At 29.5% G+C, this 10,889-nt stretch overlaps 1 long non-coding RNA gene across 1 annotated transcript; it reads right to left on the bottom strand.

Moving 5' to 3' along the window:
* Positions 1 to 9,687: 9,687 nt before the first annotated feature.
* LOC114743408 (uncharacterized) lies at positions 9,688 to 10,889 on the bottom strand. Its single transcript, XR_003740001.1, has 4 exons — positions 10,809 to 10,889; positions 10,665 to 10,724; positions 10,471 to 10,564; positions 9,688 to 10,068 (listed from the first exon to the last, which is right to left on the bottom strand). It is a non-coding gene; the product is annotated as an uncharacterized LOC114743408 (long non-coding RNA).

Genomic DNA, 10,889 nt, shown 5'->3' with positions numbered 1-10,889 from the left:
TGTAATCTTCGGTGAAAAATGAAAGAAGCAACTCAACAGAAGACATATGTATGCTGTGGTTGGGGGGACAGGCCGCAGGAGGGAGGAAATGGAGGAGTAGTGAAAATTCTCAAGGTATAGAAAAATTCAAGGTGCTTAATTGTTTTGTGGTTGTGTGTGTGTGAATAGGAGGATCAGATCACAAAGGGTTTTGAAAAGTATATAGGATTGGGAAAAATAGAAGAGATTTTTAAATGAAATGTGAACACTACATAACTCAGATGCCATAAGAAAGCCCCACCTGGATATGAGAGAGCAGCCACAGAGAGAGAGAGAGAGAGAGAAGAGAGAGAAGAGAGATGAATTGTCTGGTTGTTGTAGGTAAGTGAGAGAGAGAGCTTGAAAAGTAGAAGGAAGCAGTGAACTTATACATATAATGAAGCAGAGAAAAGGAGAGAGAGCTGGAAAATAAGAGAAAAGTAGAGAGAGAGAGCTGGAGGGGGAAGGAGCGAAGTCAGTCCGCCAGGGGGGGAGAAGGTTGGAAAAGTAGAGAGTCAAAGGTCCATCCGTTCCTGCCTTGAAAAGTTTGAATTTTAGTCAATGGACGAAGCTACTTGCAAGCTTCCCTTTTTTTAATTCTCGGAGTTTGCCCCCTTTTTTTAAAAAAAGTCATGGCCAAAAATCCCTGTTGGTTTCTCAAGTTTACCCTGAATATTAACTTAGTTACTAAAATTTAGTTTTCTATCAATGGAAGTCCCTATAGTTTTATGATCATGCAAAATTAGTCCTCATGGTTTGAAAGCATATATTTTTAAAGCCATATGCGGTCTAATCATTAGCTTAAAGATGACAACTTATCTATGGATTGTAGAAAACATTGTTGGTCTGAAGAAACTAAATAAAAATATATAAAATTGTATTGGAAATTTAAATGATAAAAAATAAATTTTAGGTGCCAAATTTAAAGGATTAAAATTTTTATTATCTCAAGATTTTTTTGACAACTATTTTACTCGGATTATCTGGCAATAGATGTATTAGCTTAATTAGTGATCTCAAATTTAAGTTTTGGATATACAACTACTTCTTTTTTTTAAAAAAAAAAATTCTCTTCCCTCCTCTTATGGCAATGAGATAAAATTTAGTTTAACTTGAAATTAATAAGATTATTTATAACTTGTAAATATTTATTCTAAATTTTATTTTTCATGTAGATAAAAATGTAGTTTTGGTTGTTTAACTAGTTTTAAATGATTTTTTTTGTGTCAAATTTTTTTTTTAAAATTAAACATAATATGTTAGCACGAAATTTTTTTATCATTATTTAAAATTTTAATGACAGCATATTGTGTTAATAAAGTTAATAATATTAGAGTTAGAGGAATTAAAAAATATTTTATAAAATTTAAAGATTAAAACAAAGTCTTGTATAAGAAGTCAAAAGACGAAAAGTACTTTCGTCTATATATAAATATATGTGGATTCCAGCAAAATAAAAAAATTAAATTAACATGCGCGGACTATATATGCAAAATTATATAATAATCATGAGTGGATTGTGACATGCTATAGCCAACGTTCCCTCGGTTTTAAAATTCCTCCGATTTCGACATATTTAATTTTATCCTCAACTTACATTATTATTATAATTAATTTGATTGTACGAAGAGTTGTCACAGTTGAATGGGTTTATTTACATTATTATTATTATTATTATTATGTACTCTAAATTTTTTTAAAAAAATACCATTCGATGGCTATAATCAGTAATTATACACTTGGACTCTGAAATTTTCGTGCGTCCTTTGTAACTTGTTCATTATTTTATTTTATTTTTTGGTGTGAATTGATCCTTTATTTTTATTATTTGTTTCTTTCTCCAACTCATTTTTTTAATTTTATTTTTTTAAAATGGTAATAACTTTCCCACGTGCTCGTATTGCTAGTTCTTCCGAGTTCAAACTGTAATTAAATTAACTGATAGCTTTATTAATTTATAATTGATTTAAATTGAAAGAATCTAACAGGAATTTATGCAGTTCTTTAATGGCTTATTACTTCTTTTGGTGGGACCGTGAGCATTCTCATGATATGGATATACTCGCGGGTATAACTTCTTTTTTTAATCAATTTCTCAAATTGAAGTCTTCATTATTTCCGTGAGATTTAAATTTTGATGTAAAATAAATTCATTTTTGTGGCTAACGTAAAATAAATTAATTGACAGTTTCATGCATTCTTAATTCTTAATTTTGCAAAAAAAAAAATAAATATAATTTTTTATTTTTGGTCATCCGATATCTGACGCCTTTTCTGAATCATATTACTAGGTATATGAGTAACAACTTTTTCTTGCAGATAAAAAGCAAAAACAAAAAAAAAAACTTGTGTTTCTTTTCAAGAACTATACTTTTCTATCACAAAATTTATTGTCCGAAAATTTTACATTTTAGTTAAGAAAAAGGACAAAATTCTATCAAGCTCTACGATATTTATGTATGAACAAAAATCAAGTTACCTATTATAACTATTAGTCTCAAATTTTGATATTCAATTTGATCCTAAATATAAAACTTAATCTATTTTGTCTCTAATATTTATCTATTTTTTTCTCAAGTAATCCCTATAATAGTTGTATATATGAAAGAGTCACTATCAATAGGTAATTCAAACACACATAATTAATAAAGATATTTTAAGAAATACAATATCTATTTATTATTATAAACAACTAACTTAACTAATTTTTCTAATCTCTCCAAATTAATCAATTAGATTTTGTGTTATTATGTGTTTTATATTTCTTCAAGGAGCCATTTTACTATAGGCTGACAAAAAAAAAAGATACATAGTCATGTATAATCAGAGAACTTGATGTCATAGCTAGAAAAACTTAGTCTGAGTATTATTCCCTAGGTATAATATACTCCTCCGGTCCTTATTATAGGACCCAATTTGACTTTTTATTTGGTCCTAATTATAAGACCCAATCCATTTTCTCTCTTATATTTATGCATTTTTTCCAAGATAATTCTTCTAATAATGATAGTTTTAGCCAATATACTTAATTAGCAAGGATATTTTAAGAATAACAACACTTATTTATTATAAATAACCAACTTAACTTACTTCCTTAATCTCCTCAAATAAGTTAATTGGGTCTTATAATTAGGACCGGAGGAGTAGTATATAAACATAGATGAAAATTTTTATTAAATAATTTATTCCAAAAAAAAGAAGAACCTAGGTCATTGAAATTTTAATGGGTGAGTTTTTTTCTCAACTAATATGATACATAGATTCAACCGCGTATAATTACTCTTTTGGTTTTAAATATAAGACTCTTTTCGTAATATAAATTATATCACGAAAAAAGTCTTATATTTAGGATCAGATGAGTATATCTTATTTTGCATAGGCTTTTCATTTCTACAACACGGCTATAATCATACACTTGAACTCTGAAAAGTCTGTGATCTTCGTAATTTATCCTTTATTTATATTTTACTTTTGGTGTGAACTTATCTTTTATTTTTATTATTTGTTTCTTTCTCCAAACTCAACTGGTTATTTTTTCCCCCCTAGTTTCATTTATTTTAAGTGATTAATACCTTTCCCACGTGCTCGTATTCCGAGGTGATAACTCTACTTAGAAATTCAAACTATAATTAACTGATAGCTATATTATTTTATATTTGAATTAAGTTGAATGAATCTAGCAGGCACTATATATACTATTCAGCATTCACAATTTGGGTTCAAATACTGACGTGGTCATCAGTTTGATCTGAGTTCTATTAAATAAGTCTTTAAATTACTTTGGTTCCCATATTTATCTCTAATAAATACCATAAATTTGAAAAGCATGTACTTTTTCTATCTTCTAATTGGATATTGACAATAGCATTTTTTGGAATAAAACAATTAGTACGAGTTGACAAATTTCTCTAACACTGACTTATATATTGAATGATAAAATTCCACAACAAAGTAATCTTATAGTTTCGTTTTAATATAGGAACTAAATAACTAATTTATAGATATTAAAAAAATCAGTAAAATCAATTATTTATTAAAAAAATATGTGCTGGTTTTTTTAAGTATTGCTTCTAACTATTTGCATGAAAACCTCCTCTCTTGATTATAAAAAAAAAATTATTATGTGCAAAGTGCAATTAATAGAAAGAATTTTTGAGAGAAAAAAATTATAAATTTAGGAGACAAAATAAAATGAAATCTTACATTTAGAATAAAAAAAACTTATCCACTAACTCTTACATTTAAAATCGAAAGGAAAGTCGTGTTAATTATAAGAGGAGTATCGCTGAGGTGCGGACTCATATTAACAAAGAGGAAAAATCAGAAGAGTAAAGAGAAAATGTGAGAGCTTAATTGTCAATTATGCGTGAAACATGGACAATTATGAAGCATGGAATTGCAATCACAGGTTGGACCTATATATAGTACTTTAATGGTCCTCATTAATACAGTTCACTCCAGTAATTAGGACTATTATGATTTAATTTCCTCATAAAGATGCTTAGTCCTTGTTTAGGATATGATGATGTTCATGAACCCTCTCGTAATCACAAGCTGTACCTTGCATCAAAGTCTAAAAGTACACAGGGAAAGTTCATGCTAATAAGGCATTAGTCCAATAATTATAAGCTCCATTTGATGTTCAAATTTTGTCCCTTTACCTATTAATCCTAATTGCATATTTCTTCTTTTTCTTCAACTTCTTTTAGAGAAGAGATGCGGACGTGGAATCCACTTGGAGTGGGTCCCACTTCGTCATTTTTTCCTCCTAATTATACATGAAAGTAAATATGATTATGAATTTTAATGTTAATTTTTTAAGTCAGTATGGATAGATTAAGAATGACATAATCTAATTAGTTTAATACAAATGATTCTTTTCTTACAATTGTTTTGTTAAATCACACCGAACCAAGAGAATCCTACTAAAAGGATTTATTAGAAATGGCCTTCACTAATTTGAAAACTCAAAAGGTAAACAATGTCCTGTCATAGCATTTGTGAATACACCATATCTAATCCTTAATATAAAAATCAGTTGACTAATTTAAGTAGATTAAAAAATTTATTTAGTTAGTTATTTATAATAAATAAGAGTTATTTTTTTAAAAATACCCTGCTAGCCATGTGTATTATTTAATGCAATATTTAATATGGGTAACTATTACAAGAACTATTTTAAAAAAATAGATAAATATGAGAGACAAAATAGATTAAGTTATTATATTTAAGATTAAATTAAAAGTTAAACTAATTCTTATACTAAAGACAGGACAAAATGTGTGCATATATATATATATATATATATATATTATGCGCCAGAGGGAAATATACAGAGTTTTTGCGAATAGTTCTTCTCCCATGTGATTGTTTGATGGCAGGTAATGAAAAGTAGTGTTAGCATCACATGTGTTTGTTTGAAAGTAGGATTACAAGTAGATGCCTTTCTAGAATTTCCTTGGCACATGCAGCATCACTTAGGTTTGCGTTGAGATAATTTCATAATTTTGTATTTTTTGCTTTTACATATATAATGTATATGAGTATGTAGAATTTAGGGGGGAAAAGAACATGCTCGTCATAAATGATGATGAGCATAGCATGCTAGTCATAGATCTAGATCATTAAAATTAAAATTAAACAGTTCAGATTTAATAATAGTTTATTTTTTTTATTATAGATAAAAATTGAGAGGCCATATGATAATCTTTCTGATGTTAAAAAGAATTTAACAAATGACAATTAGCATATACTAATTAAAAACCATTTCATATCCACATAGGGGTGGGCAAGGGAACTTTTCATGTCCTCCTCCACCTCTTCCAACATAATTGTCAAAGTTCAAAATAAACCTAATTATTTTGTGATAAGAAAAGAAATTGAAAGCGGAATAAGTAATAAAAACCCCATTTAATATATGTCATTAATAAAGATAATTTTAAAAAATTATAAATTTGAAAAAACATAATGGATTAGCCTTCTATATTTAAGAGCAAAACAAACTCCTCAACTAGCTCTGATATTTCAAATAAAAAAAGATTCTGAGTCTTACAAAGGAATTATTCATAATTGAAAGCATCGGTTTGAAATATCTAAATTTTAATTAGAAATAATTGTCTTCAACCTCTTTTTTTTTTTTTTTTTGAAATCACAAGATCCCAACGTGTCATTGTCCAAGGAGACCACTTGGCAATGGTGGGGTTGGAGGAGCCGTAACATAAGAACGTTTCTTTGGTATCTTCCAATTCCAAGGCTAAGTTGCCTTTGTTCAAAAAATCTCTCTAATTGCTCTCTGTCTCTTCTAAGGGACCACAACGCTTCCTTGTTGCTCAATGTTTCCGACTTGTTTGGTGCTCTCACTTGACCTTTCTTCTATGCCTTTTCTTGTGTTTGGGTAAACTACCAGTAATCATCCCTTTATGAATGATGCCAAAAAGGTTCAGCCCCCAATTTAGAATCATCCCCACTTCACATTCCCTTTCTCTGATGGATTATAATTATATCATTGAAATTTAAACTGCCACTACATTTCAATTCAATATCCCTCCATATCTACTAACTGTACTTAGCTATCTATATCTTTGTTGAATTCTGTGATTACTTAACTATAGGGGCAATAAAGTTCAACTTGTTAATTGTTATGTTCTCCATCCCTTTGACCTATGCTGAATTGAAATTTCATTTTCCCTTAAATATATATGTCATATTTCAAATTCAAGATATAATTATTACTGCTTATTTTCTCCGGAGGGCATTAAGTGGAGGAAAAAATGGAAGAAGAAAAAAATTCTTGCAGAGCACATATATTTTGAGTTTTCCTTAATCTATTACTACCTCCGGTCCTAAATATAAGACCCTGTTTGACTTTTATTTTGGTCCTAAATATAAGACCCCAATCTACTATGTCTTTTATATTTATACATTTTTTTTCAAAGTAGCCCTTCTAACAATGATAGTTCTAGTCAATATACTTGATTAATAAGGATATTTTAGAAAAGGCAACACTTATTTAGGACAAGTAACTAACTCAACTTACTTCCTTAATCTCTTCAAATTAGTCAACTGGCTCTTATAATTAAGACCGGAGGTAGTATTATTTTTTTCATTAACTTGGCTTCAAGTTACAAACAAGAGGGAACATGTGACCTCCCATTAGCAAGAGAGTCTTTGTGCCACTAAGCTATGAGGTTATTGGCACAAATGAGCTTTTACCAAATTGACTTTTGGCCACTGACGTTGTAAAACCAACCATACACACGCACAATCCTATTATATCTGAAACATTCGTTGGGAGTTTTCACACGTCTTAAATGAAATAAAGTGGGCCTTAATAATGCAAGAAATGTGACATTTTGTGGGCTGGGCCTCAGCATTTTTGTCTTCTTAAATTTCCAAAACGACATAAAACCCAGAATATGAGGATCATTTAGGCCCATAGATGAACATAGAACTGGAAAATATTCATGATCTACATGCGATTTACAACCTAGAACATGGAAAGAAAAAAAAATACAAACGATAAAAAGAGTTAGTTCCTCGTAATGTAATCAATCATAATCTAATTTTTACTGGAAGAGATATCCACATGTAATGCCTGAAAATGCGAAAATGCTTCGAACAAAATTGACTCTAATAAAATAATACCAGTACTTAGCCTCCCAAAAAAATAAAAATAAAAATAAAAAGAAGCAACAGACAGAGCCTTGCTTGCTTTTATGCCTTGGCTGATTTGCCCCGCTACTGAATGAAGCTGCCCTTAACATCCTAGTGGATATTGTGATTATTGCCACACCCCCCCCATCATTTTCCCAATTTCCATTCTATATAATTTAGTGGGTAAAGTAAGAATATACAACATGAATACCTACATATCTAGAGAGATGCGACTCATTCTTCTCTTATTTTCTCTAACTGCTACAGCAAGGCCAGGGGAAAAAAAAACGTGTGTGTATAGTTTACTTATCTTTCATGAATGCTTTTTAACTAGGTGGACCCCTCTGCAATCCATGATACATGAGAAATGAGCCCCAGTATCAACAATTTGTGAATATTTCCAACATCAATTATAAATATAATGAAAAAAATTTATACAACTAAAATTGGTATGGTAAATTTAGGGGAATGGGGAATTAATTAAAAAATATGTTTGGTAAAAAGGGTGAGTAGAAAAGGATTTAAGCAACATATTAATATTAACATCCTTCTCAGAGAACAACTTGTGAATTGTATCATATGGGCCTCTTGTATTATACAGCTAAAAAATGCAGAGAACAAAAAAGAAAACCCAACCAGCCAGTTCGGTTTGGTTGGATATTAAACTAGGAGGAGTTGAACCTATAGTGAACCAATAATAAACTGGTTTGGATGATTATGTTGTTATTAATCTTATTTTTTGTTATTTAGCTCCTAATATTTAAGCCCTTATAGATTTAAATGAATTTTAATAATGATTTTGATACCAATAATTACTAATTTTAGTTAATGATGAACCATAAAAATCAAAATTCTTAATATTGTTATACTTTGTTATTGTTACAATCAAACTATTGTCATATTTCCTCATATTTTGTTATTAGTGATTATTAATTTAATATATTTTGTTATTTTCAATTAAATTATATTATTTTAATATGACCGGTTGGATCCTAATTTGATTCTGATCTGACCCACTGACCTTTAAACCACTACCTTAATCGATTTAGTGTTCAGTCCGGTTTTTTGTTCCTTGAAAAAATGAATAGTATTTTTTTTTTACAACTTGTAAATTATGTATTTTACAAACTTTTTTTTTGGCTAGGCATAAGTATCCTATATTAGAGACAATCAAATACTAAATATTAATACTTTTCGCAATGAGGATTCAATATTTAGTATACCACATTGTAAAGACTAATATTTTTTTGTTAGACCCAACCACTATTAGTATATTATACAAATTTAATTCATTGTGGTATGACAATAAGGAGGGAAAGCTTAAGCCCAAGAACATATTAGTGTCATTAACAAGGGGGAAAAAAACAGAATTGGCTGGTTTAAACAAAAAACTAATGAATCAGCTAGTAATCTGATTTGATTTTGATTTGATTTAGATATTGAATCGATTAGGAATTAAACCGATATCCAACCGGTGTGAATCAGTCAAAAACAATAATAAAAAGATTTGAATGATTATGTTGCTATTAATCTTTTTTTTTTATTTAACTTCTAATATTTTAGTCATTATAAATTTGAATGAATTTTAATCATAATTTTTTTTATCAATGATTATTAATTTTATTTATTAGTGATTATTAATATTGTTATATTTTGCTACTTTCAATTAAATTATATTATTTTAATATAACCGGTTTGATCCCGAACTAACCCTAGTCCGACCAACTAATCTTTGAATCATTACTTCAACCGATTTAATATGCAATTTTTTGTTCCTTGGTCATCACACATTTCCTACCAACAAAAAAATAAAATTCAAACTGTGATCTTTCAAATTTACTTTGATTTTGGCTTTAATCTCTCAAGTTCTAAACTATAGTTTTGATTTCTCAAGTTTCTTTTCATTTAAAACATTACTCCCTATAATCTAATAAAAATTTGAATCATTTTGCCTCTTGAGGGACCAAAACTTATGATTTAAAATTTGAGGGACTAAAACCAAAATGAGAACAAACATGAGGGGCTAAAAATTATATTAATCCAAAAAAAATTACATTCTGTTTAAAAACAAACTTTTCACATATCATTAACGAAACATATTTACAGTAATATATTTACATAGAATGACAGCAGTTCAGACAGCAGACCTAATTGCCTTATTATCATAAAAAAGTTTCCTCAAGAAAATAACAGCTCAAGAGTTTCTGCCATCATCCCGTTCATCGATCAGTAGTTTAAACTACATAATTGACTGATACGCACGCTACCAAAATTGAGCTTCCCCAGCTAACCAATGCAATGCAGCACTATACCAATTCAAGCCTCCTCCTCCTCCTGAATATTCTCATCCTCACTACTGCTGTAATACTTGTCAGAGTACGTCTCTGATCCTTCGTTCTGGTTGACCAATGAAAACAGAGGAATGATCAGATTTAAGGGAAGAAGGAGAAGCATCTGACTTCATTGGACACGCGGCGTTTAGAGTTTTCAAAGAGGTAAACGTATCAAAGCATTCAAAACACAGCAAAATGCGACAAGAGTCAACTCCTGAAATTACTTTCGAAGAGTTTTATTTTTTAATTAGGACAAAACCTCAAAAGAGCAAGACTTTGCTACCAGCATTTTTTCAGTAAACTGCATGAAAAACTATTATGATTAAAACAATTTGATAGCAGCCATCTAAAAATGTAATAACATTTCCATTAAAAAAAAAAAAGCTGTAATAAGTTTTATACTTTTCAATAGGTAAAGTTTTTTCCTCCTTATCTGTAGTTTACACAAAGAAACTCATAAAAATACCTCTTCCAAGTCGTCATCAGAAAAAATTAGGCTCAGCCAGTCTTGAATAAACAGTTTCCTCATCGGCAATCTTCTTTCCATTTCTCAAATCATCCTAAAATAAGCAAAACATATGCAAGCAAATGTAAAAAGAAAAAATAAAGTTAACAATATAAGCATGTCAAAGATATTTAGGAAGCAATAAAAAGCACTACCAGCTCAGATTTCAGCAACTCAATCTCCTCCTCTACGTCTATGATATGATGTTTTAGTGCCTGGAAACATGTGCAAAAAAGATTAAAGAACAAATACATATAAGGTCTCAGTTCAGCGTTTATCCCATGTCATTGCATGATTACCTCACGTCTTTGAAGCTCAATTGATCGAGCTAATGCCTGCCTTCGTGATAACAAATTCTGAGGTTTCAGAGAACGTGGACG

This window comes from Neltuma alba, unplaced genomic scaffold (assembly GCF_004799145.2).
Source record: "Neltuma alba isolate B1F8T4 unplaced genomic scaffold, ASM479914v2 tig00004016_pilon, whole genome shotgun sequence".
In the NCBI taxonomy this organism is placed as follows: Eukaryota; Viridiplantae; Streptophyta; class Magnoliopsida; order Fabales; family Fabaceae; genus Neltuma; species Neltuma alba.
Note: the sequence above shows the minus strand (reverse complement) of the source record. Positions and strands in the feature narration are given on the sequence as shown.